Raw genomic sequence first — 7,497 nt, forward strand, 5'->3', positions numbered from 1 at the left:
TTAACTTCATTAATTTACTGTCTCACATTTCTGCTGGATATGTAATTATTCATAACTTTGAAAGAAATCCTAACCTAAAAAGGGATCTGTGTGCAGCTGAGGACCTGAGTGAAGAACTCACAAGGTGTACTGCAATGCTTTGCTTTCCTTTTACTACCGCAGGTTATCTGCTTCTGTGTGTCTCAGCCTTAACTGAGCCCCATCTCCTCCTGGGACCTGGAGTCTGTGGCAGCCTTTCACCTCCTACCACAGATTTTCTGTCTCCTTTTTGCATCATGAGGGAACTGCTTTTCTTTTGTGGAATCAGAGCCCGTTTATTAATTCCGTAGTGGCTGCTTATCTTTTGTGGTTTGGAGTAATGGAGGAGTTGAGCTAATGCAGGAGCCAGTGAGCAAGACCTGGAATGTCTGGTCCTGATGAGATGATGTCAGCTGATACATTTGGAGATGGTTAAATGGAAGAAATTTCCATTTTCTGCCCTAGTAGGGTAATGGGAGTCTGAAAAGAAAACTCAACCTGAATGCCCACAGTGAGCACAGAGACAGGAGGGTGAGACTCTCGCCCGGGCTGCTGGGCATGCAGTTGGAGTGAAAGCCATCTTCTTTTGCTTTACAAGGTATGTTACATTTATTTTGGGAGGAAAAGAACCCTCATATGGAAAATATACTTTTAGAGAAAGCCTTCAGCAACTTGATAAACTCCACTGTAGGTTTCTGTAATTAGTTATTCAGGTTTTGGTTTTGGCTAACATGTCACAAGTTCAATGTAGATAATTAATACTTAAACAAAAATAAATGCCTGTAATATTAAATTATTTATTTTTTAATTTTTCTTTTTTCTTTTCTTCTTTCTTTTTTCTTTTTTTCTCTTTTCTTCTTTTTTCTTTTTTTTTCTTTTTTCCTTCTTTCTTCTTTCTTCTTTTGTTTCTTCTTTCTTTCTTGTTTCTTCTTTCTTTTCTTCTTTCTTCTGTTTTCGTTTTTCTTTCTTCTTTTTTTCTATGAGTCTGTGAACTTGCTTAAAAGGAGGCATTCCTCTCCAAAGTCTGTGGCAGTGCTTAAACACTGGTTTGGACTTTAAAAAATAAACTCTTTATCCATCTACCTTATGCTAATGGATTACACTCCTGCATTGCTGTCAGTCATTGCATGGCTGTAGCTGATTGAGTAGGATTTTTGGCAGCTTGTTTCTTGTCCAAACATTCCTTAATGCTTTCCCACCTCTGGTTTTATCACCCAAGTATTGCAACAGCAGCATTTGGAGCTCTGATAGCTTTTTCGGAAATCTGGTTTTGTAAAAGCCAATTCCTTGCAAACTGAAGCAGAGGGAAGAAAGAAAAAGAGGAATACATGTGGGTTGTGGCTGAAATGATCCCTTGACACTCATTGAGGTTGATCATAAATATGCATGAGACAGGAGGACTTTTTAGTAACTGTGTTTTGCCTCTCTTGCCCCAAGCTGTCTGGAAAGAGAGTTTGTGACAGTCTGAGAAGCTCCGAATTTTAAACAAAAGATGATTGTTTTGAGTTTTTAGAGAGGCTCAAATATAATTATGTTTATGTTAAAACAGTCTGATGACAATCCTTGTATGTGTTTCACTTGTTCCATGCTAATAATTCATCTTTAGGGCTTCATCTACTATTTAGGGTACTCCCCTTTTTCATACACTTTTACCATTCCTTCCTGTAATACCGTGGACCCCCAAGATGATCATCTCTGCTTTCTGGAGCAGGTTTTTAGCACGCTTAACAGGTAGAGTTCATCACACCTCATACACTACAATTGGTAGGGCAGCAAAGAAGGGGCAGTGTAACCACAAGAAAATTCTCCTAGTGAAAAGTCTTGTCTTTTCTCTTGTTTTTCTTCAAACAGCATGCCTTTACATTTCTTGGTGGATAGGATATTTATACAGTTTTCAAATACGTCATGTAATTTCTGGTAGCATATTGAAGAAAGTAAAAATTTTTCCTGGTGCTAAATACACTGTCACTGCCTGCTTCCAGATTTTGTGTAGTTCTGTGTGAAATTCTTTTCCCAGATAATGATAATGTAGTCATGAAAGGAACTTTTTAATTAATTACTGGATTTTTGTAATTGCGTTATAGGATTGAGTGGAAGCAAGTCAAAGTGATTTTGTGTTTTTCTTCTTAGTTTAAAGATTTTGTCTCCTTGTGGCTCAATATTCTTCATGGTGTCTCTGATATTTATATCTTTATAAAATACAGACATGGTTTCCTCAGTGGTATACTGTTATGAACTTCTTAATAAAATATTCAAATAACGACATCCAAAACTAAGGATGATGACACTATTTCAATAGAAATGGGTATGAACACGCAGTTCACACTCTGTTTTTGATTCAAAACTAGGTCATATGTCTGGTTTCTCCACTGTTGCTTATGTACCCAAATGCCAATGAGCTTTTTTTGGCAGAGTGGGAAGGTCTGTATGTTTCAAGAAGTTTTTACACATGGGATCTTAGTAGGCTTTAATCAGATTTTGAAACAGGATAATTTTTAATCATTCAGCCAACCAGCCATCACTAGCTTTAACTTTTTTCCTGAAGAAAGTCCCAAAGTATTATACTGCGAACAGAATATGGAGGCTTGGTTTTTAAGAGGTGAGAACGTAGATGCATTGAAATTGGGCCATGTGGTGTATGAGTTAGAGAACATCTTTTTTATGTAGTACAAAACTGCAGCATGAACATTTTTTTTGAGAATAAATACTATTATAGGATTAGGTATGTATTTCATTTAATATAGCATTGCAATAAATGACCATAAAGGTAAGGCTAAGGCTGAGACATCTACTTTGAAAACCTCTTAGTGGTTACCCACTATAGTGTTTGTGTGTGCGTGTGTGTGCGCGCATGTGCATGTGCACGTGTGCGCTTGTATTGGGTTGTAGTTGGCTTGAAGCACAGCTATTCTCAATACCTGATTTTCATGTGTAGCTTGAATATTGGCATCGATATGATCCATAAATCCAATCAAATTTGTTTCAGGAAGTTAAATGGGATTTCCGCCCCCACCTTGGTCAAGGTAGGGCTCAAAATGCTGACATAGATTTTCGGCTTTTCTGGAAGATGTATGCTGACATACTGGCATACTTGTATACATGCATTTATAATAGACATGCAAGCATGGAAGTGCATTTACTTTGCCTGGGGTTTGTATTTTATAGACAAGACAATAATTAATAAAAATACTTCCCATCATCCTTCCTGGATTTGTCTTTCTTTTTCTTTAAAAGTTCTTCAGCAGATGTTAGTCAACTGGAAAACACTTTCGGGTCATTTGTGGTGTGGCAAGGTTAAGAGATACTGTAATTGCTGTGAGTGACCAAAAAACAATCTGACCATTCTTTTAATGAGCTCATCCTTGTCTTTTCTTCTGGCTTAAGCAACCTTGAAATCATGTGTGTGATATAGCACTGCTCCTAAGAATTTTTTTAATCAATTGGAAGTGAAAACTTTATATTCTTTAAAAAATGGTTATAGGCTAGTACCCATAAATGTAGATTTGGAATAATTGCATCATCATGCTCTTTCAGTCCCAGTTGGTTTTAGTGCTGGTTTGGAACAAAAACTACAGTGTGATGTAATTGCCTTCCTCTGATTATTTTTACCTTGGTGTATTCCACTGCTGGCTTGTGTATATCTTTTTTATGTGCTGTCATTTGAAAAACTTTAAAACTCCTGAGAGCCAGTCTTGGAAACCCTTCTGGATGTATCATTGTTTTTTTATTTGTGCATGGCAATTGCAGCAGCCCATTAGGGGCCTATAATTCCTATTGAGCATAGAATGGACTTCTCATCATTTAATATGGAATGTGATTTTTCTCCTCAGTTGAGCTAAAATCTGCTTACTGTTGTGATTACCATCCCTGGGCTCCACCCTGCCTTTCACCACCTGCCACTTACGAGTAATTCCTTTGGCAATGAGAATACAGCCAAAACTGTCAAATAAATTGGCCCCTTTTTGAGAGTCTTCTGATTATTATTCTTATTTTGTGGTGATGTCAGATTTCCAAGGGTAATCTCTCACTGGAGGAGTATGTTTTTCATTGGGACTTGCATCACCCTCTCATTTTTAGTCTCCATTTCAGAAGTAATGATTGCTTACTGAAAATATGCATTATGTGGATTTTCTATTATTCAGTTCCATTACTTTTTGTGAGCACATCATTACATTTCTAGGAAGGAGAAGAGAAGATTCCTTAATCCAGAAGATAAGGCAAGGATTGACAACAGACAAACTTGTTTTTTCCTGAGTACATACAAGCTTATTTGTTACCATCTTAGAAAAAAGAGTTTTCAGTTCCTTATTTAAATACTTTAAAAGCACTCCATGGCAGTACTTCTGTTCTCTGCTTAAGCAGCGGAAGTATTAAAAAAGAAGAGTGCGTTTTTAAGATACATGGAAAGAGCGTTTCTTACTAGCTGAGAACAGTGTTTCCCTTTTTTTCTTTTTGGGTGTTTGACATCACTGCGTATATATAAAGTGAAATTCAGAACTTCCTTCCTCCACACTTCGATGCTTGTGTATTAGCTCCCACAAAAGAAACTACAACCCCAATTTAATCCTGGTAGAAAAATAAGAGAAGTGATAGTCTAAGTATTTGTGCCTAGCAATTTACAACAGCTGCTAACGATTTTATTCTGTTGTATTACTAACATTTTAAAGTACCTTTTACGACTGCTTACTTGAAGTCAATGTCATATACCTGTAAGCTTACAAAGGCAGGAAGAACAAGTCTTCTCACGCTCTGTATTCCTTTACGATGCACTATTAGATATTTGAACCACAGTGCTGGACACCAGGCCAAATGTAATCAGTTACAGCGAACGTGTTACTAATGCAGTGGTTTCAAGATTTTTTGAGCATTGTCTCACTGGTATCAGCTTCATCTTGTCATCCTCTATCAGTCCTAACTGAGGCTTTTTTTTTTTTTAAATCCTCTGCTGGGTACAGTTGAACTTCTTCCAGTAACTTTGCCATTGTAGGTCAATGAACTGTGGTCACCAGTGACTGCAATGCAGATTTTCTCCAAAGACATGGAGGAGGAGAAGGCCACACGTTTATGTGATGAGGCCTCAGGAGAGATTTGGGCTGATGCCAACTCCCAGGAGTCTCTCCAGCAGTGGTTTCCCATCTCCTCTTCTGTTCCTTCCCTGTCTCTTTGCCTCATAACTTCCTCTTGCTCTGTTTTCATTTCTCATCTGTTTATATTAGATTATAAGCTCCTGAGTACAAGGTTCTTATCATTTTTAATAACTGGAAACAGTTACGCACACTGTGCACATCAATGGTATCTGATGCTTTCGTCCTTTTCTCTCTTCTTTCCCAGAAGTGAAGGTTCTAGGCAAAGAAATACGGTTACTGTGGCACAGGGTATTCATTGGTGAAGAGAAGAAGGGAGAGCTCCCTTTCAGCTAATTTACAGTCCCTTGCCTTAAAGAATCCAGAAAACATGCCATTGCAAGGAAATTTTAGTGCAGTAATATATGCAATTACTGACAGTAATTTATATGGCTGTAGAACTACGTGAAAAATATACATTTCTAGAACTGTACACTGATTAGATTTCACAATGACTGCCTAGATTCTATGGTAATGATAGCTTTTGAAATGCATGTATTATAATAAATAAGTAAATATGAAAAGATTCATAAATTCCATGATTAAAATCAAGCTCATAACAACAATATTAATACATCTTATATTCAAAGCATACTTAAAAGCAAGAGGCCACTGTACACTTAATGGAGTATACATCTTATTTCTAAAATCTATCATTTACAAAATAACTCAGCTGATTATTTGGTTTGGTTTTTTTTTTAAGTCATAGGTCCTCTCTCTTTTTTCCTTCTTGAGACTTGTGATCATTTACTGCTTTGCAAACCTGAACCTATACCATTTTGCTTCAGAAAGCTGTATGCTGTGGTATAATTGTACCACAATTATACCATAAAATGTATATTGTTGTCCCATAATGTGAGTAACACTGGAAGTAATAGGGTTGTCGTGAAATACTTTAGATTTCTGACAGACTTCTAGACAGCTTAGACAGCTACAAGTGTGATGGCAAAAAAAAGACTTGTAGCCATGGGATGTTTTTCATGAGCTACACTGTGAAGTGATGTAGGCAGTTTTGCTGTCATTTTGGATACCCCCTTTCTGCCTATATATTGTAAAAATCTTTGGGAAACAAATTTCCTGAAAATGTGGACAGTTGATATAATGGCAGTGCTACTGCTCAGTTGAATAGAAGAACATATTCACCAATAGAAAACTTGGGCGGATGGTTGTATATGTGCAAATTAATGGTGTCTTTCAGAAAAGATTTGCCCAAGTGTACTTCTTATCAGGGATTTCTTTGTTAAGACGCTATCGTGCCTTAGTATTGCAAACTGGCGTGTCTTCTGTGCCTGCTAGGCGTATGTCAGGTTTGCCAGACCAGCCTGAATGTATTGGCAGGTACAGTCAGCAAATAAATGGGAAAATGTGCGTTCACTGGAGACAAGAAGGGGCCAACAGCCCCTTGTAGGACCATAGCTGACATCCGCAGGTTTCCCTGCACGGTGCTGTTTTCAAGCGTTGGACAAAACAAATGCATCTTGACCAAGGGTTTTTTAAACATCCAGACATGTTCCCAGAAATGGGAAAAAGGATTCCAGGTTCACTTGAGTAAACAACCGTATCAGAAAAAGTTTTAGGAGTAGGGAAGAGCTGGTAAGGGAGTAAGCAGCAAAGAATGTATTTTTTAGAGGTCTGAAGAGGCTTAGCAGTGGTTGCCCTGTTAGGCCTTGAAAAGACTATAAAAACAAATGTGAATAAATAGAGAAAAAATTAAGTAGAGGCATTTTGGCATGAGGATAGCCCTGAGATTAATCCTAGGTGCGGCCCTGAAACGAAATGGATGTTTCTCCTCATCTTTTAATGAGGATAATGTCGTCAGACACAAAGTACAGAAATGTGAACTATTATATTCAAGATGAAACTTAAACTAAAAATAGCAAGTCTGCTTAAGTGAAGGGACCAGAGAATCTGAGAATTATAAGAGAGTTGAAGCATGAAAATGAGGTTCAGTACCATGGGTTTCTCATAAATCTGCTGAATAGGTATCATACGATTAAGCTGTAACAAATGTGTTTATATGTATGGTCTGAGCTACTGCAGTCATCAAGACAATGCAAGACTTCAGAAGTAATCTGAAAGGAAAAAAGTAGAAATGTGCTGATAAAGTTTGTTGATAAAATTGAGAAGCATTGGGAATACACGGAAGGAATGTCATTTTTTCTAGAAAGAATTGGAAAGCCTTGAGATCTGGAATAGTAGAAATAGGATGAAATATGAAGTGCATCATCAGGAATCTGGGGAGTAATAAGAAATTACGTGACGGGTTGGGAGCTTGTCTTTGGAAGTTACAAGAAAGACAAATCACTGTAAAGGAATACCTGCTCTTTTTTTCCACAGCAAACAGAAGAAATAAGAT

Source organism: Pygoscelis adeliae, unplaced genomic scaffold (genome assembly GCF_000699105.1).
Source record: "Pygoscelis adeliae isolate BGI_AS28 unplaced genomic scaffold, ASM69910v1 Scaffold66, whole genome shotgun sequence".
In the NCBI taxonomy this organism is placed as follows: domain Eukaryota; kingdom Metazoa; phylum Chordata; class Aves; order Sphenisciformes; family Spheniscidae; genus Pygoscelis; species Pygoscelis adeliae.